Source organism: Scomber japonicus, chromosome 8 (assembly GCF_027409825.1).
Source record: "Scomber japonicus isolate fScoJap1 chromosome 8, fScoJap1.pri, whole genome shotgun sequence".
Classification (NCBI taxonomy): Eukaryota; Metazoa; Chordata; class Actinopteri; order Scombriformes; family Scombridae; genus Scomber; species Scomber japonicus.
This window is the reverse complement of record NC_070585.1, coordinates 7,452,428-7,475,887: the sequence shown is the minus strand read 5'-3', so window position 1 is coordinate 7,475,887 and position 23,460 is coordinate 7,452,428. Positions and strand designations below refer to the sequence as shown.

The window sequence follows — 23,460 nt, the reverse complement described above, 5'->3', positions numbered from 1 at the left end:
TCCAGTAGGTGGCGCTATGGAGCTGACACAGTATTGATGCATATAAGTGTTCAGGGCGGGACCCTCTACATGCGTGATTAATTTGGTGTAGATCGGACGATGTCTGTAGGAGTTATAAGGACTTCCTGTTTAATGGCGAAGGATCGAATGGCGAGGGAAATTGTCGGCGCCGCCACGGCCAAACCGGATCCCTAATCAGAAAGTTTTTGATAACTTTTCATCTCCAATGTCTCAAGATGTTTCTGAGTGAATTTGAAGTCGGTCGGACTAAATCCCTAGGACAAGTTCGTTACAAGTATGAGGCGTGGAAAACGACAAAATGGCGCCAAAAACGCAGATTCGATTCAAAATGGCCGACTTCCTGTTGGAGTGAGGGTATGGGTCCAAGAGACTTTTTTGTGCGTCTTTATACGATACATATGTGTTCCGAATTTCGTTTGTCTACGACAATCTCAGTGGTGGGGCTCGCTTTTTTAAATTTTCTAGGGGGCGCTATTGAGCCATTTTTTCTCGCCCATTTTCGCGATCCTTAAAATATCAAATTGTTCGCAGGGTCGGTCATGATTGCAAATTTTGGTGACTTTTCGGGCACGTTTAGGGTGTCAAAAACGCGTTCGTTGTGAGAGACGAATAATAATAATAATTTCTACAGATACAATAGGGCCTTCGCACTGTATAGTGCTTGGGCCCTAATAATAATGATAAGGCTGCAGCAAGTTCATGCAAAACGTTACTTGATACTTTATAGCTATTACAGGTGATGATGTGTCAAATGTGACAGGTAATGTCTCATTATTGACATTTTCAGATGACTGAATAATTTTCATCTGCTGGTAAAAAGTAACTTTCCAGGGTAAAATAAAATAAAATACAAATCAGAGGGTGGTGGTATATGTGTGATATACCACCACCCAACACTCCTTTCAGTACTGTCTGACTCCACTTGGCCAGACATGCCAATACATTTAATCTCATTCCTCTACAGAAGTGACCAGTGTGCTATAATGTCAAATCTTACCTTTGTCACTTCTGGTACACATTTGCTTGTTCCTCAAAGGCAAAGCATGAGCCGTCAACTGAACATATACAAAATATATTCAAGTGATTCAGATTATGCGATCATATCAGTGATGCACTGCTCTGGATTCCACCAAATGTCTCTTTTGGTTGTTGCATTGTGTATTAATTAGGGGAGTGGAAGGGTGTATTTGTTTGGGTCTTTCTCCAGAATGATGGATTCTACCTCTAAGTTCAATGTGGTGTGGAGTATTTAGGTGCTAGTTCTAAGAGAACCTTGCTATCTAGTTTGCTGCTTTTTGTGTTATTTGGTACGATAATGGCCCAACCTTAAATGGTGTGTTGCAAATGAAAATGGGCATTGAACGTGACAAGGGGGCATTTTAATTGTTTCTTCTCTCACCTAGTTTGGCAATTTCTGCAATTCTGTTCTGTGCGGCTGACCTGTATGACCTTAGAGTGCTGTTTCACACACAACTGTACATGTAAAGTAGGGAAAATGAATGATGTTGTTGGTGCTGTCAGGCTTTAGTCTCTGGCATCTCTGAACTCATCACATATGTTTGTCATGCAAGATGTGAGAGACAGCAAGCTGTGAGTGGTCGGGGGCCAGCATGTTGTGTTTGTGACAGCAACAATTTGTGATTGTCTATGATTGCCTGTCACACAGTGACCATCTTGAGAGACAAAAACATAATCTGATCCAGATATAAGGCACAATAATAAGGTATTCAGATGATAAACAGGCCCTCAGGCAAAAGCAGTACGACCTTGAAGTGGTGGAACATTTTTTCACCGATGACATATTTACAATAAATCAAAGTTGTTAATTATTTTAGCTTCTTTTTTTAGTCCTAAAAACCGCTCCATTCAGATGTATCTCTTTGTGCTTAATTATCAAAAGTGGGTGCAGGGAGTAAACTACATTTGGATTGACAGCACGATTGATCTACTACTACCTGTATTCCCACTGCTAATATAGGCCAAGTCCATACGTACCAAAACGATCTTTTCCCCCTCCATTTTCCCTGGCATCGTTTCAAGAATATTTGCGTACAAACGGATCCATCTCAACACGACTCAACACGCTACTTTATATTCCAGGCCGCTGTTTCAGTTTCAGAAATTCACCAAAAACGGAGAGGAAGAGGCGTTATGATAGGTCTCGCAGGATATAAGAGGTGGAAGGCTAAGCTCAAGGGGTGTGGTGATGACATCATCGAAACGCAGGTATGCGTCTTCACCATCCAAACGAACACTCAAGGGCTGCGTTTGCGAATTTTTTCACCCTGGGACCAGGTTTCAGAAAGCTACGTTTTCAGGCAATGCGTTTGTTTGGATGATCAGCCAAAATGATGCAAAACATCTGCGTTTAAACCAAAAAGCGTCTCCGTGTGGATGGCCCCATAGACTGGCAAGACAATAGCAGAAAGAACATTAGGGGAGCTTGGACAACATGCCAAGTACTGCAGGAAAACAGTGACTGCACACAGTGACTAATAATTAATGAGGTGCAGGTGGTGAGGCAGGCAACAGCACAAAAGGACGATGAGCTAATGAGCCACAGGTGTGCAGGGATTACACTAGGGACATCTAGTGGACAGGTGAGGAATGGGAAACTGAAAAAAACAGGCGCTTAACCAGATAAACAAAACTCATCCAAAACCAGTTAATAGGCAGTGGAGGAGGAAATCATCCAAATTTATGCTAGTACTGACATCAACACTACAGCTAAACATTGATTTTTGTTGTTGTTGTTGTTTTGTTTTGTACATTTTTAGAAAATATTCACATTTTATGCCTTTTAACTGGTTTACATGGCAATGTCAGTCTTCAACTTTGGTCCAGAACTAACTATCTCAACAACTATTGAATGGATTGCCATGAAGTATGGTACATATATCCATATATCTGTACCAGGAGGATGTGTCCTATATGACTGATGATACCCTGACTTTTCATCTACTGTAGCACAACTAGAAGATCAGAGTTTTCTACTCTACCATGAACTATCTAGAGTAGAGAGAGACTAGATCTAAGACTAGAGTGATTGACACCAAACTTTATTCAACATTCATGGTTTCTACTGCCTGTGATCTCTGGACTCCTTCTCTAGCACCACCATTAGATGACATTAGTGGTTCTTAGTTACAACAATTGGATGGATTGCCATAGCATTTGGTACACACATTCATCTCCCCACTCAGGACGAGTTGTAGTAACATTTTTCCTATGCCATTTCATCTATCACCATCATAAGCTTAAAGTTTCAATACTTACTTACCAACGTACTAAACCAATACTTTGGATAAAGACCATACCTGCATAATCAATGACAACAACTGTTTAAAATGCTAAAATGCTAACACACTGAACTAAGATGTTGAGCATGGCACACAATACACCTGCTAAACATTTAGCTGAAAGCACCTTTGTGCCCGAGTACAGCCTCACAGGGCTGCTAGCATGGCTTGCTCTTACATAGTGTTTTCCTGCTGGTGTTTGACAAAATGACAGATTATGTAGGAGTAGCGAAGTTGAAATCATGAGCATGTCCCCATATTCCCATGATAGTACCCATTAGATTACAGCAGGGATGTCCAAACTATTCCATAAAGGGCCATGTGGCTGTAGGTTTTTATTCCAACCAAGCAGGAGCACACAAGACTTGATTCATTTATCAACTGATCTGAGTCCTCTGACAGTTGGTTGAATCGTGTGCTCTTGATTGATTGGAACAAAAACCTGCAGGCACCTAGCCTGTTTGGACATGCCTGGTTTATAGTATATGCAACACAGTATATAGTATAGAGAACACACATTTACTTTTTTGCACATGCTCATTATTTTGGGATACTATGCTTGATATTGTGTCATACCTTTAAGGATAACACACAAAACATGAAATAATACTGTGGATGGAAAAGATAGGCATCTGTCAGTTTCCATGGCAATGAATGTTTCTAGCAGAGTGGACATTGGTGGCTTCAACTATCAGATATTCTGTCAAAGAACATGCAGGACACTATAACCCATTTTAGACATGAAATATAGAACATTGCTGGTTTCATCTGTCTGTCACAGTGATGTGTATTTGTCATTCAGACATTGGTGACTTTTACTTTTGTTACTTTCATTCAGACATGACAGGATATTTACAGAAAGAGACAAAGCTTCTGCAATATTTGGCACAAGAAGGAGCAGAGACTAAGAAACAGGAAGCAGTGAAAAAAAGAATACTATAGGAGAATCTTTTTGTCCTTTCACAGTCTGCACCACTGATGGATTTTAAAACTTGGTTTTGCTTTTGCAGCTTTAATTAATGTCCTCTGTGACAGTGAGGGGACACTCACTCCTGCTTCTCTCAATGAGTCCACTCGAAAATTCTACTTCGTGTTTTTTAAAGTCCAACATGCACATTGATTAAATGACAGCATGTTGTGTTGCTAGTCTTACATATCATATTGATTTATTCCAACAGTTGGCATGAACATTGAACAAAATAGAGATGGTGTGCTGGGTCTGATTATTACGGTTGTAAGAGGTCTTTTAAACGTTTTTTTTCAAAGACTGATCTTATATGAGATCAATCGCTCACCTATTTTGTGCATAAGAAATGATGATTGAGATATTAAATTTACTACAGGGGTGTTACAAGGTGAAACAAGTAATTTGCTCACTCAGCTTTTTTTTATCTTGTGCTGTTGCAGCATTTATGTTAATCTGACTGCTTTAAAATCAGGCTTGTGCTGTGTGGAAAGTTATACAGAAATGTTACGACTTAGTAATATTACCATTGTGACTTTTACATAAAAGTGACCAGAGTGCCTTTTTAGACATAAAACTGGCATATTAAATTGCCATCAGATATACAGTAGGGGGTATGTCTGAAAGGGTGTATAATCTACAACAGTAAGAAATAATAAACATTTGCTTTGACCACACACACACAAAACACAATCACACACAACACAATCTCTCTCTCACACACACACACAATTGCACACAAAGGGTTTTTCAGCGGTACTATCGAATTGAAGGGGATTCCCTTTGAGTCTGGAGAGTTGCGATTAATGAGAATGTGAATAATGCAGACTGTGAAGGACTGGCTGTCATTCTGGCTTCTCAACAGATGCGAGTAATATATCTGGACTGTTTAATATATGTTAACCATGAGGTTTCACCAGTCTGTAAAAAAAACAATTATATTTTCAATAATGTTTTTTTTTTATCAAAACAAATCTTGCAGTTTATTTTTTGTGGACTCTTTTTCCGGATAACATTATGTGCACTTTTTTAAACAGAGTGTGCACACTGACAGAGAACATGAGATGGGAGAGATCCAAATAAAATGAGATTAGGATATTGATATCAGCAGCAGATGGTAGCCTGCTCTGCAAGAAAAAGCCTCCACTTTAATAACTAAGTGAATCTCATATTCAGTATTGAAATTGATTTTTTATGAATGCAACGGAAGGTTTCTTCCAGTGGGGGTGAAATAATTCCATTTTGTTTCCAGTATAGTTGAGCTTGTTTTCAAGAACAGATCACTGGAGTCTCATAACAATAAAGAAGAAAAGGGTGCTTAATTCTATTCCTTTGGAGAAAACAGCATCTGAAGGAAGAAAGTTAGCCATAGATCTTGATTTGCATTAAGACCAAGTGAAGTGTGGTCACATAAACAGGCATATTTTACAGGTTTAAGCCAAATAAAATGATACAATGATAAAGACTCCACATTCTGCCTTCTTTCGTCCTTTGTTTGTTATTTCTTTCTTGCACAATGTGAGCCTTGATTCATCAGAAAACTGTCTTTGCTCCAGAGATGGGAAAAAATGACCCTCAACTACCCTCGCCCCCCCAGACACATACAAGCACAGCAGCCCTTAATACCACCACTTATAAGCATAATGCATGGGTACTCTAGGCTACTGTAACACTAATACAGAGCTATTTTAAGAGCAAGTGAAAGATTTGTTGCCATCAGGCCAACGCTGAGGATACCATGTTAGATTCATACATACATACAACAGTATATCGTGCAGTCAGTTCATGATGAATGTCTATATTTGAAGGCTGTATAATCCATTTCAGTACAGGAAATAAATCAGATAATGCCTTTGCCAGTTTGATAACTTTCACCTTAAAACTTGAAGGATTTACTCGTCAGGGTTACTCTCCTGGGTATTGCAGGTCTATAAACAATAAATAATCACAAGGAACAGGTTTTCACTGTACACATTTGCACTTAAACTTGCAGTTTAACACTAAATAATATTTAAATAAAGAAACTAACAAATATTTAACGATTGTACATTTCTGATCTACTGCTAAGGTACAGAACATTACTCCTAGCCTAGGTATTGATGGTCTATAAACAATAACATAATATTTGAATAAACAAACACCAGCTTGTACATATTTGTACTAGTTTTGGGGTATTACTGTTCCATAAATTACAAATAATATCTAAAATTGAACAAAAATGGTGCTCAACTTCTGGCCTGGTGCTAAGGTACAGACAACTACCCTTGCTGGTCTATAAACAGTGTTCTCTTTTAAACTTTTCTTTTTATTTTATTTTCTGCTCTGTAGCACTTTGAGATTGTTGAAATGTAAAGTGCAATACGAATTAAATCTATTTATTTATTTTATTTTAAATTTAAAACAAGTGCAAACATCAACTGTACAGTGGGGCAAAAAAGTATTTAGTCAGCCACCAACTGTGCATTGTAGGATTTTTAATGAATTAATTGGTAAATGCCTCGGTAAAATAAGTATTTGGTCACCTACAAACAAGCAAGATTTCTGGCTCTCACAGACCTGTAACTTCTTCTTTAAGAGGCTCCTCTGTCCTCCACTCGTTACCTGTATTAATGGCACCTGTTTGAACTCGTTATCAGTATAAAAGACACCTGTCCACAACCTCAAACAGTCCCACTCCAAACTCCACTATGGCAAAGACCAAAGAGCTGTCAAAGGACGCCAGAAACAAAATTGTAGACCTGCACCAGGCTGGGAAGCCTGAATCTGCAATAGGTAAGCAGCTTGGTGTGAAGAAATCAACTGTGGGAGCAATTATTAGAAAACGGAAGACATACAAGACCACTGATAATCTCCCTCGATCTTGGGCTCCACGCAAGATCTCACCCCGTGGGGCCAAAATGATCACAAGATCGGTGAGCAAAAATCCCAGAACCACACAGGTGGACCTAGTAAATGACCTGCAGAGAGCTGGGACCAAAGTAACAAAGGCTACCATCAGTAACACACTACGCCGCCAGGGACTCAAATCCTGCAGTGCCAGATGTGTCCCCCTGCTTAAGCCAGTACATGTCCAGGCCCGTCTGAAGTTTGCTAGAGAGCATTTGGATGATCGAGAAGAGGATTGGGAGAATGTCAGATGAAACCAAAATAGAACTTTTTGGTAAAAACTCAACTTGTCGTGTTTGGAGGAGAAAGAATGCTTCCAAAGAACACCATACCTACTGTAAAGCATGCTTTGAGGCTATTTTTCTGCAAAGGGACCAGGACGACTGATCCGTGTAAAGGAAAGAATGAATGGGGCCATGTATCGTGAGATTTTGAGTGAAAGCCTTCCATCAGCAAGGGCATTGAAGATGAAACGTGGCTGGGTCTTTCAGCATGACAATGATCCCAAACACACCGCCCGGGCAATGAAGGAGTGGCTTCGGAAGAAGCATTTCAAGGTCCTGGAGTGGCCTAGCCAGTCTCCAGATCTCAACCCCATAGAAAATCTTTGGAGGGAGTTGAAAGTCTGTGCTGCCCAGCGACAGCCCCAAAACATCACTGCTCTAGAGGAGATCTGCATGGAGGAATGGGCCAAAATACCAGCAACAGTGTGTGAAAACCTTAAAGACTTAAAGAAAACGTTTGACCTCTGTCATTGCCAACAAAGGGTATATAACAAAGTATTGAGATGAACTTTTGTTATTGACCAAATACTTATTTTCCACCATAATTTGCAAATAAATTCTTTAAAAATCAGATAGTGATTTTCTGGATTTTTTTTTTTGTTTTGTTTTCTTATTTTGTCTCTCATAGTTGAGGTACACCTATGATGAAAATTACAGGCCTCTCATCTCTCAAGTGGGAGAACTTGCACAATTGGTGGCTGACCCATGTAGGTCCATTATCAATAAATAACACTTAAATACACAGCAGAAGACCTTTTAGACCTTTGTACTAGTGCTACAGTATTGGTGTCTATGAAAAAAAAAAACAACAACAAAATAGGTGGGGTAACGTGTCCTCACTGTAGGGTGGAAGAAGGACGTGGGGATGATTGAGTGAGGGGCCAGGAAAGCTGGAGAGAGGGGCACTGAGGGTTGTGTCTGTATCCTCACTTTAGGGTGGAGGAAGGAGGTGGGGATGATGAAGAGAGTAGCACTGAGGGATGGAGAGAGAGGCACTGAAGTCTTCCGCCTCAAGAGGAAACCAATGCTTTATTCTCTGATATATGCACACAAATGAGCCCCAATCAGTCACTGTAGAGAGCCTGGCACTTAAAGCAGTTGTAATAAAAATGTATGCTAAACCATAATAACTAACTCAGTGAACAGAGTGATTGATCCTTCTCTATGCCTATCACCATGATCCTTGGGTATCTTAGTTATACAAGTAATTCATGTAAAAACACATACAGAATTACAATTTGTAGCTACAGTATGTATTATCATGTGCTACTAATGATGTCCCTACATGTCCCATTATCACCCACTGACATTGTGCTTGGAGCCTGGTCTTGGCTACAAGAAGGCTGACTACTGAATGACTTTATTTTATTTATTTTTTAACTTTGTCTATTAGCTGACTATGTGTTGCACGTCTTGTCCCTGTTCTCTGACCACTGATGCTGTAGGAGGGTCAAGAAGAAGGACGAAGGCTGCTGCCTAATCAAATTCAGATGATAACGCACCTCTTTCACTCTTGTTTTTGTATAATGGGCTGCTCAAGCAGCCCAAAGCGCAACTGCTGCTCTTAATAGCCAGTCTGACTATGCTCTGCTGTATGTAAAGCACCAGTTTAACATGTTCCATTTTTGAGTGGCATGCAGAACACTTTGAATTGTGCACTTTGAATGTAGAATAATGAGACATGTATTCATATTAATGCGCTCTTGTGGCTCAAAAGAAGACTTGAAAGGAAGTTGTGCTCTGTGTGTGCGTGGGCTTTGACGAAGGTGTATGTGTGTGGGAGGAGAGGTGGGCTCAAGATCTTTCTTCACTGTCCAGCTTCAGCAGCTGCAGAGTGAAGAGAGCAAAAGCAAGAAAGAGTGGAGGTGGGTGGGAAATTGTGGGGGTGGAGGGGAAGGCCTTGAGAAGGATGGAAAAATGAGTGCAGCGTTAGAGATAAACACAGCCATGGAGGGAAAAGAGTGGAATGCACCTCTGTCGTCTGTTCACATGAAGAATATGGGAGTCCCTCTGCTTAAAGGAACATGTAACAGTGTTCAATACCTATAGGCTATTATAAAGGCCTGGGTGGTTACATCACACATGGGTGATACAAGCCTGCAGCTGGAATAAAAGGTCTCAAAGGCACTGTAAAAAATATTGGTTGTAACAGGAACGTTTTTTTTTTTTTTTTTACAACCCAGTTCTTATTTTCAAGGTTTTGTAGCTATGAGTTGCGCCCAGGGGTTTAATGGAGGAAGGACAGATGTAAATAGCATTTATGGTTACTAAATTTCTCCTCCTCTTTGTTACAGTATCTTCATGTGTGCAGCCTTTAACAGCGATTTCAGTTTCAGTTCCACAAGCCCCTGGAGTCTGCCTTTATATTGCCAATGAAAAACAAGATATTTATCAAAAATAAATACACACAAAGGACAGTAAAAACAATCAAAAAGCTTCCCAAACAGAATTAGCTTAAAATAATATTCATGAGATTCAAAAGTTTTTTGTGACTTTTTGGGAGAAAATCTACTTTTGATCTGTCTTGTGTTGGACTAAAATAGTTAGTTTCATGGCAGGAGAAGCTCTATTGAGAACACTTCTCATCATATAATGTGCTCATAACATGGCATGTATTATACAAAAAACAGTGTATTGCATTTTTTTCATTTCCTCTGCTATCCTATTAGTACGAATACCTCACTTAATTCTCAGCCTAGTTCCACCCAACCTCAATGTAGGCTGAAGCCTAATCAGCCACAAAACCATTTGAAAGCAGCTTTTATTTTGTCAGCTTTATTAGTGAGAATAAACCTGATCATGATTTATATGCCACCAAAAAAAAGGTAATTATGGGAACCTGTACAATGTATTTAAAACAAGATGGGTGTACACTTATTCTACGAAACATAAGACTCATTACTGACAAACACTACAATTACTTTAATGATTACATGATTTACACAGGTAAAACTAACAACATTGACAAGGGGTCTGTTTGATTAAGCTGTGGTAGTATGATATTGTGCCTGCTCGCTAGATGACAGTGAGTCAGCATGGACAATACCTGGACCCTGGCACTTACGCCTAAATGGAATACAGCCATGATTAATTAATAAATCACACGTGTTGATCAAATTAAACAGTTGTGAGAAAGGTCTATTGTAGTTTTTTATACATAATTGTTAATGAGTATTTGGTACAGGGTTCATTGACTGTTGATGTTTTTTCAGTAATGAGGTGCCTTCAAATTAAGTGACTCTGGTGTGCTCCTGCTTGGTTTGAATTAAAAACTTAAGTCACATGGGCCTTTCTGGAACAGTTTGGACACCTCTGCCTTTAAGGATCCTGAGGTGTTGTGAGAAGAGACTGGATAAGCAGCCTTTCCGTTACGCTTCAGGAATCTTCTGAAGTCTCCTCCAGCATGACACCCAACTGTAGTGGAAGTGCCTGGACTTTCAACTCATTCTCAGGATTCACAACAGTTCTGAAGTAAGTGAGACAACTGAATATAGTCAAATATCTCAACTGATAACTTCAGGTGTAGTTACAGCGACCTGTGGGTTTAACCTTGACTCTTTTATGTCTTCAGTGTTGGATACGTCTTTGTAAAAATTGTCTGGAACTCAACAAAATGTGCAGCATGTACATGGTCCCCAAAATTGCTTTGATGCTGTCTATACCTGCTTGGTCCTGTTGCTGTCCCTAACCAGACATGTCCAAGCTTCTACATAAAGTGCTGTCTGCCTGCAGTTGTTTGTTCCAACCAATCAAGAGCACAAGATTTGGCCAATCAAGTGTCAGAGGACAAAGATCTGTTGATTAAATGAGTCAAGTTTGGTGTGATCCTGCTTGGTTTCAATTAAAAACTTCAGCCACATGGCCCATTGACAGAACAGTTTGGACACCTCTGCGTTAGGAGATCCTGAGGCATTGGCAGAAAAGACTTTACATAACACTTCAGGCATCTTCTGACATGACCAGCATTACACCCACTGTCACCTTCACAATGTAGGTGAACTGGTTGAACTTTCAACTTCTTCTCAGGATAGCTTTACAACAGTTCCAAAGGTAGTGAGACAACTGAATAGAAGGAGCCACCTTCCTGCCCTGAGGGCTTGTCCGGGATTTGAACCCGGGACCTCTCGCACCCAAAGCGAGAATCATACCCCTAGACCAACGAGCCATGGAAAACACAATCTCTGGGACCCCCGCCCCGGTCAATGCTAGTCACGTCTGCATTTAGCTTGACCGCATTATTCGACCTGTGGGTTTTGCCTTGACTCTTTTATGTCTTCAGTCTTGGATATACGTTGTAATAATTGTCTGGAACTCAAAAAAATGTGCAGCATGTACATGGTCCACATAATTGCTTTGATGCTGTCTATGCCTACTTGGTCCTGCTGCTTCTGAACTCTCCTCCAGAGTACACATGACCAGCATTACACCAAACTGTCACCTTCACAATGTAGGTGAACTGGTTGAACTTTCAACTACTTGTCAGGATAGCTTCACAACACTTCCAAAGTTAGTGAGACAACTGAATAGTGGGAGCCACCTTCCTGCCCTGAGGGCTCGTCCGGGATTTGAACCCGGGACCTCTCGCACCCGAAGCGAGAATCATACCCCTAAACCAATGAGCCACGAAAAACACGACATGTGCGAGAATCATACCCCTAGACCAACGAGCCATGAAAAACACAACCTCTGGGACCCCCGCCCCGGTCAATGCTAGTCACGTCTGCATTTAGCTTGACCGCATTATTCGACCTGTGGGTTTTGCCTTGACTCTTTTATGTCTTCAGTCTTGGATACGTGCAGCATGTACATGGTCCACAAAATCGCTTTGATGCTGTCTATACCTACTTGGTCCTGCTGCTTCTGAATAGTTTGGACACCTCTGCGTTAGGAGATCCTGAGGCATTGGCAGAAAAGACTTTACATAACACTTCAGGCATCTTCTGACATGACCAGCATTACACCCACTGTCACCTTCACAATGTAGGTGAACTGGTTGAACTTTCAACTTCTTGTCAGGATAGCTTTACAACAGTTCCAAAGGTAGTGAGACAACTGAATAAAAGGAGCCACCTTCCTGCCATGAGGGCTCGTCCGGGATTAGAACCCGGGACCTCTTGCACCCAAAGCGAGAATCATACCCCTAGACAAACGAGCCATGAAAAACACAATCTCTGGGACCCCCGCCCCGGTCAATGCTAGTCACGTCTGCATCTGGCACAGCATTATTCGACCTATGGGTTTTACCTTGACTCTTTTATGTCTTCAGTGTTGGATATACTTTGTAATAATTGTCTGGAACTCAAGAAAATGTGCAGCATGTACATGGTCCACAAAATTGCTTTGATGCTGTCTATACCTACTTGGTCCTGCTGCTTCTGAACAGTTTGGACACCTCTGCGTTAGGAGATCCTGAGGCATTGGCAGAAAAGACTTTACATAACACTTCAGGCATCTTCAGACATGACCAGCATTACACCCACTGTCACCTTCACAATGTAGGTGAACTGGTTGAACTTTCAACTTCTTGTCAGGATAGCTTTACAACAGTTCCAAAGGTAGTGAGAAAACTGAACAGAAGGAGCCACCTTCCTGCCCTGAGGGCTCGTCCGGGATTTGAACCCGGGACCTCTCGCACCCAAAGCGAGAATCATACCCCTAGACCAACGAGCCATGAAAAACACAACCTCTAGGACCCCCGCCCCGGTCAATGCTAGTCACGTCTGCATCTGGCACAGCATTATTCGACCTATGGGTTTTACCTTGACTCTTTTATGTCTTCAGTGTTGGATATACTTTGTAATAATTGTCTGGAACTCAAGAAAATGTGCAGCATGTACATGGTCCACAAAATTGCTTTGATGCTGTCTATGCCTACTTGGTCCTGCTGCTTCTGAACAGTTTGGACACCTCTGCGTTAGGAGATCCTGAGGCATTGGCAGAAAAGACTTTACATAACACTTCAGGCATCTTCTGACATGACCAGCATTACACCCACTGTCACCTTCACAATGTAGGTGAACTGGTTGAACTTTCAACTTCTTGTCAGGATAGCTTTACAACAGTTCCAAAGGTAGTGAGACTGAATAGAATAGGAGGAGCCACCTTCCTGCCGTGAGGGCTCGTCCGGGATTTGAACCCGGGACCTCTCGCACCCTAAGCGAGAATCATACCCCTAGACCAACATAAATTTAACAAAACAGGATTTTTATTCATAAATATTTAACAAAACAGGATTTTTATTCATAAATATTTGACAAAACAGGATTTATATTCATAAATATTTAACAAAACAGGATTTTTATTCATAAATATTGAACAAAACAGGATTTTTATTAATAAATATTTAACAAAACAGGATTTTTATTCATAAATATTGAACAAAACAGGATTTTTATTCATAAATATTTAACAAAACAGGATTTTTATTCATAAATATTTAACAAAACAGAATTTTTATTCAATAACTTTCGTAAATATTTAACAAAACAGAATTTTTATTCAATAACTTTCGTAAATATTTAACAAAACAGGATTTTTATTCAATAACTTTCATAAATATTGAACAAAACAGGATTTTTATTCATAAATATTGAACAAAACAGGATTTTTATTCATCAATATTTAACAAAACAGGATTTTTATTCATAAATATTGAACAAAACAGGATTTTTATTCATAAATATTGAACAAAACAGGATTTTTATTCATAAATATTGAACAAAACAGGATTTTTATTCAATAACTTTCATAAATATTTAACAAAACAGGATTTTTATTCATAAATATTTAACAAAACAGGATTTTTATTCATAAATATTTAATAAAACAGGATTTTTATTCAATAACTTTAATAAATATTTAACAAAACAGAATTTTTATTCATAAATATTTAATAAAACAGGATTTTTATTCAATAACTTTCATAAATATTTAACAAAACAGGATTTTTATTCATAAATATTTGACAAAACAGGATTTATATTCATAAATATTTAACAAAACAGGATTTTTATTCATAAATATTGAACAAAACAGGATTTTTATTCATAAATATTGAACAAAACAGGATTTTTATTAATAAATATTTAACAAAACAGGATTTTTATTCATAAATATTGAACAAAACAGGATTTTTATTCATAAATATTTAACAAAACAGGATTTTTATTCATAAATATTTAACAAAACAGAATTTTTATTCAATAACTTTCGTAAATATTTAACAAAACAGGATTTTTATTAATAAATATTGAACAAAACAGGATTTTTATTCAATAACTTTCATAAATATTGAACAAAACAGGATTTTTATTCATAAATATTTAACAAAACAGGATTTTTATTCATCAATATTTAACAAAACAGGATTTTTATTCATAAATATTGAACAAAACAGGATTTTTATTCATAAATATTGAACAAAACAGGATTTTTATTCATAAATATTGAACAAAACAGGATTTTTATTCAATAACTTTCATAAATATTTAACAAAACAGGATTTTTATTCATATATATTTAACAAAACAGGATTTTTATTCATAAATATTTAACAAAACAGAATTTTTATTCATAAATATTGAACAAAACAGGATTTTCATTCATAAATATTTAACAAAACAGGATTTTTATTCATAAATATTTAACAAAACAGGATTTTTATTCAATAACTTTCATAAATATTTAACAAAACAGGATTTTTATTCAATAACTTTCATAAATATTTAACAAAACAGGATTTTTATTCATAAATATTTAACAAAACAGAATTTTTATTCATAAATATTTAACAAAACAGGATTTTTATTCATAAATATTGAACAAAACAGGATTTTTATTCATAAATATTGAACAAAAAAGGATTTTTATTCATTAACTTTCATAAATATTGAACAAAACAGGATTTATATTCATAAATATTTAACAAAACAGGATTTTTATTCAATAACTTTCATAAATATTTAACAAAACAGGATTTTTATTCATAAATATTTAACAAAACAGGATTTTTTTTCATAAGTATTTAACAAAACAGGATTTTTATTCATAAATATTGAACAAAACAGGATTTTTATTCATATATATTTAACAAAACAGGATTTTTATTCATAAATATTTAACAAAACAGAATTTTTATTCATAAATATTTAACAAAACAGGATTTTTATTCATAAATATTTAACAAAACAGGATTTTTATTCATAAATATTTAACAAAACAGGATTTTTATTCAATAACTTTCATAAATATTTAACAAAACAGTATTTTTATTCAATAACTTTCATAAATATTTAACAAAACAGGATTTTTATTCATAAATATTTAACAAAACAGGATTTTTATTCATAAATATTGAACAAAACAGGATTTTTATTCATAAATATTTAACAAAACAGGATTTTTATTCATAAATATTTAACAAAACAGAATTTTTATTCATAAATATTTAACAAAACAGGATTTTTATTCATAAATATTGAACAAAACAGGATTTTTATTCATAAATATTGAACAAAACAGGATTTTTATTCATTAACTTTCATAAATATTGAACAAAACAGGATTTATATTCATAAATATTTAACAAAACAGGATTTTTATTCAATAACTTTCATAAATATTTAACAAAACAGGATTTTTATTCATAAATATTTAACAAAACAGGATTTATATTCATAAATATTTAACAAAACAGGATTTTTATTCATAAATATTTAACAAAACAGGATTTTTATTCATAAATATTGAACAAAACAGGATTTTTATTCATAAATATTTAACAAAACAGGATTTTTATTCATAAATATTTAACAAAACAGGATTTTTATTAATAAATATTTAACAAAACATTATTTTTATTCATGAATATTTAACAAAACAGGATTTTTATTCATAAATATTTAACAAAACAGGATTTTTATTCATAAATATTGAACAAAACAGGATTTTTATTCAATAACTTTCATAAATGTTGAACAAAACAGGATTTTTATTCATAAATATTTAACAAAACAGGATTTTTATTCATAAATATTTAACAAAACAGGATTTTTATTCATAAATATTTAACAAAACATTATTTTTATTCATAAATATTTAACAAAACATTATTTTTATTCAATAACTTTCATAAATATTTAACAAAACAGGATTTTTATTCATATATATTTAACAAAACAGGATTTTTATTCATAAATATTTAACAAAACAGAATTTTTATTCATAAATATTGAACAAAACAGGATTTTCATTCATAAATATTTAACAAAACAGGATTTTTATTCATAAATATTTAACAAAACAGGATTTTTATTCAATAACTTTCATAAATATTTAACAAAACAGGATTTTTATTCAATAACTTTCATAAATATTTAACAAAACAGGATTTTTATTCATAAATATTTAACAAAACAGAATTTTTATTCATAAATATTTAACAAAACAGGATTTTTATTCATAAATATTGAACAAAACAGGATTTTTATTCATAAATATTGAACAAAAAAGGATTTTTATTCATTAACTTTCATAAATATTGAACAAAACAGGATTTATATTCATAAATATTTAACAAAACAGGATTTTTATTCAATAACTTTCATAAATATTTAACAAAACAGGATTTTTATTCATAAATATTTAACAAAACAGGATTTTTTTTCATAAGTATTTAACAAAACAGGATTTTTATTCATAAATATTGAACAAAACAGGATTTTTATTCATATATATTTAACAAAACAGGATTTTTATTCATAAATATTTAACAAAACAGAATTTTTATTCATAAATATTTAACAAAACAGGATTTTTATTCATAAATATTTAACAAAACAGGATTTTTATTCATAAATATTTAACAAAACAGGATTTTTATTCATAAATATTGAACAAAACAGGATTTTTATTCATAAATATTTAACAAAACAGGATTTTTATTCATAAATATTTAACAAAACAGAATTTTTATTCATAAATATTTAACAAAACAGGATTTTTATTCATAAATATTGAACAAAACAGGATTTTTATTCATAAATATTGAACAAAACAGGATTTTTATTCATTAACTTTCATAAATATTGAACAAAACAGGATTTATATTCATAAATATTTAACAAAACAGGATTTTTATTCAATAACTTTCATAAATATTTAACAAAACAGGATTTTTATTCATAAATATTTAACAAAACAGGATTTATATTCATAAATATTTAACAAAACAGGATTTTTATTCATAAATATTTAACAAAACAGGATTTTTATTCATAAATATTGAACAAAACAGGATTTTTATTCATAAATATTTAACAAAACAGGATTTTTATTCATAAATATTTAACAAAACAGGATTTTTATTAATAAATATTTAACAAAACATTATTTTTATTCATGAATATTTAACAAAACAGGATTTTTATTCATAAATATTTAACAAAACAGGATTTTTATTCATAAATATTGAACAAAACAGGATTTTTATTCAATAACTTTCATAAATGTTGAACAAAACAGGATTTTTATTCATAAATATTTAACAAAACAGGATTTTTATTCATAAATATTTAACAAAACAGGATTTTTATTCATAAATATTTAACAAAACATTATTTTTATTCATAAATATTTAACAAAACATTATTTTTATTCATGAATATTTAACAAAACAGGATTTTTATTCATAAATATTTAACAAAACAGTATTTTTATTCATAAATATTTAACAAAACAGGATTTTTATTCAATAACTTTCATAAATATTGAACAAAACAGGATTTTTATTCATAAAAATTTAACAAAACAGGATTTTTATTCATAAATATTTAACAAAACAGAATTTTTATTCATAAAAATTTAACAAAACAGGATTTTTATTAATAAATATTTAACAAAACAGGATTTTTATTCATAAATATTTAACAAAATAGGATTTTTATTCATAAATATTTAATAAAACAGGATTTTTATTCAATAACTTTCATAAATATTGAGCCATGAAAAACACAACCTCTGGGACCCCCGCCCCGGTCAATGCTAGTCACGTCTGCATTTAGCTTGACCGCATTATTCGACCTGTGGGTTTTGCCTTGACTCTTTTATGTGTTCAGTCTTGGATACGTGCAGCATGTACATGGTCCACAAAATCGCTTTGATGCTGTCTATACCTACTTGGTCCTGCTGCTTCTGAACAGTTTGGACACCTCTGCGTTAGGAGATCCTGAGGCATTGGCAGAAAAGACTTTACATAACACTTCAGGCATCTTCTGACATGACCAGCATTACACCCACTGTCACAATGTAGGTGAACTGGTTGAACTTTCAACTTCTTGTCAGGATAGCTTTACAACAGTTCCAAAGGTAGTGAGACAACTGAATAGAAGGAGCCACCTTCCTGCCCTGAGGGCTCGTCCGGGATTTGAACCCGGGACCTCTCGCACCCAAAGCGAGAATCATACCCCTAGACCAACGAGCCATGAAAAACACAACCTCTGGGACCAACGCCTCGGTCAATGCTAGTCACGTCTGCATTTAGCTTGACCGCATTATTCGACCTGTGGGTTTTGCCTTGACTCTTTTATGTCTTCAGTCTTGGATACGTGCAGCATGTACATGGTCCACAAAATCGCTTTGATGCTGTCTATACCTACTTGGTCCTGCTGCTTCTGAACAGTTTGGACACCTCTGCGTTAGGAGATCCTGAGGCATTGGCAGAAAAGACTTTACATAACACTTCAGGCATCTTCTGACATGACCAGCATTACACCCACTGTCACCTTCACAATGTAGGTGAACTGGTTGAACTTTCAACTTCTTGTCAGGATAGCTTTACAACAGTTCCAAAGGTAGTGAGACTGAATAGAAGAGAAGGGGCCACCTTCCTGCCCTGAGGGCTCGTCCGGGATTTGAACCCGGGACCTCTCGCACCCTAAGCGAGAATCATACCCCTAGACCAACGAGCCACGAAAAACACAACATCTGGGATCCGCCCCGCCCCGGTGAATGCTATTCACGCTTCTACATAAAGGGTTGCCTGCCTGCAGTTGTTTGTTCCAACCAATTAAGAACACACGATTTGACCAATCAAGTGTCAGAGGACAAAGATCTGTTGATTAAATGAGTCAAGTATGGTGTGCTCCTGCTTGGTTTCAATTAAAAACTTCAGCCACATGGCCCATTGATGGAACAGTTTGGACACCTCTGCGTTAGGAGATCCTGAGGCATTGGCAGCAAACACTTTACATAACACTTCAGGCATCTTCTGACATGACCAGCATTACACCGACTGTCACAATGTAGGTGAACTGGTTGAACTTTCAACTTCTTTTCAGGATAGCTTTACAACAGTTCCAAAGGTAGTGAGACAACTGAATAGAAGGAGCCACCTTCCTGCCCTGAGGGCTCGTCCGGGATTTGAACCCGGGACCTCTCGCACCCAAAGTGAGAATCATACCCCTAGACCAACGAGCCATGAAAAACACAACCTCTGGGACCCACGCCCCGGTCAATGCTAGTCACGTCTGCATTTTGCTTGACCGCATTATTCGACCTGTGGGTTTTGCCTTGACTCTTTTATGTCTTCAGTCTTGGATACGTGCAGCATGTACATGGTCCACAAAATCGCTTTGATGCTGTCTATACCTACTTGGTCCTGCTGCTTCTGAACAGTTTGGACACCTCTGCGTTAGGAGATCCTGAGGCATTGGCAGAAAAGACTTTACATAACACTTCAGGCATCTTCTGACATGACCAGCATTACACCCACTGTCACCTTCACAATGTAGGTGAACTGGTTGAACTTTCAACTTCTTGTCAGGATAGCTTTACAACAGTTCCAAAGGTAGTGAGACTGAATAGAATAGAAGGGGCCACCTTCCTGCCCTGAGGGCTCGTCCGGGATTTGAACCCGGGACCTCTCGCACCCTAAGCGAGAATCATACCCCTAGACCAACGAGCCACGAAAAACACAACATCTGGGATCCGCCCCGCCCCGGTGAATGCTATTCACGCTTCTACATAAAGGGTTGCCTGCCTGCAGTTGTTTGTTCCAACCAATTAAGAACACACGATTTGACCAATCAAGTGTCAGAGGACAAAGATCTGTTGATTAAATGAGTCAAGTATGGTGTGCTCCTGCTTGGTTTCAATTAAAAACTTCAGCCACATGGCCCATTGATGGAACAGTTTGGACACCTCTGCGTTAGGAGATCCTGAGGCATTGGCAGCAAACACTTTACATAACACTTCAGGCATCTTCTGACATGACCAGCATTACACCCACTGTCACAATGTAGGTGAACTGGTTGAACTTTCAACTTCTTGTCAGGATAGCTTTACAACAGTTCCAAAGGTAGTGAGACAACTGAATAGAAGTAGCCACCTTCCTGCCCTGAGGGCTCGTCCGGGATTTGAACCCGGGACCTCTCGCACCCAAAGCGAGAATCATACCCCTAGACCAACGAGCCATGAAAAACATGACATCTGGGACCCACGCCACGGTCAATGCTAGTCACGTCTGCATTTAGCTTGACCGCATTATTCGACCTGTGGGTTTTGCCTTGACTCTTTTATGTCTTCAGTCTTGGATACGTGCAGCATGTACATGGTCCACAAAATCGCTTTGATGCTGTCTATACCTACTTGGTCCTGCTGCTTCTGAACAGTTTGGACACCTCTGCGTTAGGAGATCCTGAGGCATTGGCAGAAAAGACTTTACATAACACTTCAGGCATCTTCTGACATGACCAGCATTACACCCACTGTCACCTTCACAATGTAGGTGAACTGGTTGAACTTTCAACTTCTTGTCAGGATAGCTTTACAACAGTTCCAAAGGTAGTGAGACTGAATAGAATAGAAGGGGCCACCTTCCTGCCCTGAGGGCTCGTCCGGGATTTGAACCCGGGACCTCTCGCACCCTAAGCGAGAATCATACCCCTAGACCAACGAGCCACGAAAAACACAACATCTGGGACCCCCGCCCCGGTCAATGCTAGTCACGTCTGCATCTGGCACTGCATTATTCGACCTGTGGGTTTTACCTTGACTCTTTTATGTCTTCAGTGTTGGATACGTGCAGCATGTACATGCTCCACAAAATTGCTTTGTTGCTGTCTATACCTACTTGGTCATGCTGCTTTTCAACTCTCCTCCAGAGTAGACATGACCAGCATTACACCCAACTGTCACCTTCACAATGTAGGTGAACTGGTTGAACTTTGAACTCCTTGCCAGGATAGCTTCACAACACTTCCAAAGTTAGTGAGACAACTGAACAGTAAGAACCACCTTCCTGTCCTGAGGGCTCGTCCGGGATTTGAACCCGGGACCTCTCGCACCCGAAGCGAGAATCATACCCCTAGACCAACGAGCCACGAAAAACACAACATGTGCGAGAATCATACCCCTAGACCAACGAGCCATGAAAAACACAACCTCTGGGACCCCCACCCCAGTCAATGCTAGTAACGTCTGCATTTAGCTTGACTGCATTATTCGACCTGTGGGTTTGCCTTGACTCTTTTATGTCTTCAGTCTTGGATACGTGCAGCATGTACATGGTCCACAAAATCGCTTTGATGCTGTCTATACCTACTTGGTCCTGCTGCTTCTGAACAGTTTGGACACCTCTGCGTTAGGAGATCCTGAGGCATTGGCAGAAAAGACTTTACATAACACTTCAGGCATCTTCTGACATGACCAGCATTACACCCACTGTCACCTTCACAAAGTAGGTGAACTGGTTGAACTTTCAACTTCTTGTCAGGATAGCTTTACAACAGTTCCAAAGGTAGTGAGATAACTGAATAGAAGGAGCCACCTTCCTGCCCTGAGGGCTCGTCCGGGATTTGAATCCGGGACCTCTCGCACCCAAAGCGAGAATCATACCCCTAGAGCAAAGAGCCATGAAAAACACAACCTCTGGGACCCCCGCCCCGGTCAATGCTAGTCACGTCTATACAAGTATACTTTGTAATAATTGTCTGGAACTCAAGAAAATGTGCAGCATGTACATGGTCCACAAAATTGCTTTGATGCTGTCTACACCTACTTGGTCCTGCTGCTTCTGAACAGTTTGGACACCTCTGCGTTAGGAGATCCTGAGGCATTGGCAGAAAAGACTTTACATAACACTTCAGGCATCTTCTCACATGACCAGCATTACACCCACTGTCACCTTCACAATGTGCACAATGTGCACACACAGTGCATCTGGCACTGCATTATTCGACCTGTGGGTTTTACCTTGACTCTTTTATGTCTTCAGTGTTGGATATACTTTGTAATAATTGTCTGGAACTCAAAAAAATGTGCAGCATGTACATGGTCCACATAATTGCTTTGATGCTGTCTATACCTACTTGGTCCTGCTGCTTCTCAACTCTCCTCCAGAGTAGACATGACCAGCATTACACCCAACTGTCACCTTCACAATGTAGGTGAACTGGTTGAACTTTCAACTACTTGTCAGGATAGCTTCACAACACTTCCAAAGTTAGTGAGACAACTGAACAGTGAGAACCACCTTCCTGTCCTGAGGGCTCGTCCGGGATTTGAACCCGGGACCTCTCGCACCCGAAGCGAGAATCATACCCCTAGACCAACGAGCCACGAAAAACACGACATGTGCGAGAATCATACCCCTAGACCAACGAGCCATGAAAAACGCAACCTCTGGGACCCCCGCCCCGGTCAATGCTAGTCACGTCTGCATTTAGCTTGACCGCATTATTCGACCTGTGGGTTTTGCCTTGACTCTTTTATGTCTTCAGTCTTGGATACGTGCAGCATGTACATGGTCCACAAAATCGCTTTGATGCTGTCTATACCTACTTGGTCCTGCTGCTTCTGAACAGTTTGGACACCTCTGCGTTAGGAGATCCTGAGGCATTGGCAGAAAAGACTTTACATAACACTTCAGGCATCTTCTGACATGACCAGCATTACACCCACTGTCACCTTCACAATGTAGGTGAACTGGTTGAACTTTCAACTTCTTGTC

The 23,460-nt window shown here is 37.4% G+C and overlaps 11 non-coding genes across 11 annotated transcripts; all 11 read right to left on the bottom strand.

Annotated features, from left to right (window-relative positions):
* Nucleotides 1-11,547: 11,547 nt before the first annotated feature.
* Nucleotides 11,548-11,619, bottom strand: trnap-ugg (transfer RNA proline (anticodon UGG)). Its single transcript has one exon. It is a non-coding gene; the product is annotated as a tRNA-Pro (tRNA).
* Nucleotides 11,620-12,004: 385 nt separating this feature from the next.
* On the bottom strand, nt 12,005-12,076 carry trnap-cgg (transfer RNA proline (anticodon CGG)). The gene has a single exon. It is a non-coding gene; the product is annotated as a tRNA-Pro (tRNA).
* Nucleotides 12,077-13,052: 976 nt separating this feature from the next.
* Nucleotides 13,053-13,124, bottom strand: trnap-ugg (transfer RNA proline (anticodon UGG)). The gene has a single exon. It is a non-coding gene; the product is annotated as a tRNA-Pro (tRNA).
* A 5,737-nt stretch (nt 13,125-18,861) lies between these two features.
* trnap-ugg (transfer RNA proline (anticodon UGG)) lies at nt 18,862-18,933 on the bottom strand. The gene has a single exon. It is a non-coding gene; the product is annotated as a tRNA-Pro (tRNA).
* Nucleotides 18,934-19,348: 415 nt separating this feature from the next.
* trnap-agg (transfer RNA proline (anticodon AGG)) lies at nt 19,349-19,420 on the bottom strand. Its single transcript has one exon. It is a non-coding gene; the product is annotated as a tRNA-Pro (tRNA).
* Nucleotides 19,421-19,856: 436 nt separating this feature from the next.
* trnap-ugg (transfer RNA proline (anticodon UGG)) lies at nt 19,857-19,928 on the bottom strand. Its single transcript has one exon. It is a non-coding gene; the product is annotated as a tRNA-Pro (tRNA).
* Nucleotides 19,929-20,343: 415 nt separating this feature from the next.
* On the bottom strand, nt 20,344-20,415 carry trnap-agg (transfer RNA proline (anticodon AGG)). Its single transcript has one exon. It is a non-coding gene; the product is annotated as a tRNA-Pro (tRNA).
* A 436-nt stretch (nt 20,416-20,851) lies between these two features.
* On the bottom strand, nt 20,852-20,923 carry trnap-ugg (transfer RNA proline (anticodon UGG)). The gene has a single exon. It is a non-coding gene; the product is annotated as a tRNA-Pro (tRNA).
* A 415-nt stretch (nt 20,924-21,338) lies between these two features.
* Nucleotides 21,339-21,410, bottom strand: trnap-agg (transfer RNA proline (anticodon AGG)). The gene has a single exon. It is a non-coding gene; the product is annotated as a tRNA-Pro (tRNA).
* A 349-nt stretch (nt 21,411-21,759) lies between these two features.
* Nucleotides 21,760-21,831, bottom strand: trnap-cgg (transfer RNA proline (anticodon CGG)). The gene has a single exon. It is a non-coding gene; the product is annotated as a tRNA-Pro (tRNA).
* A 1,165-nt stretch (nt 21,832-22,996) lies between these two features.
* On the bottom strand, nt 22,997-23,068 carry trnap-cgg (transfer RNA proline (anticodon CGG)). Its single transcript has one exon. It is a non-coding gene; the product is annotated as a tRNA-Pro (tRNA).
* Between the last annotated feature and the right edge of the window lie 392 nt (nt 23,069-23,460).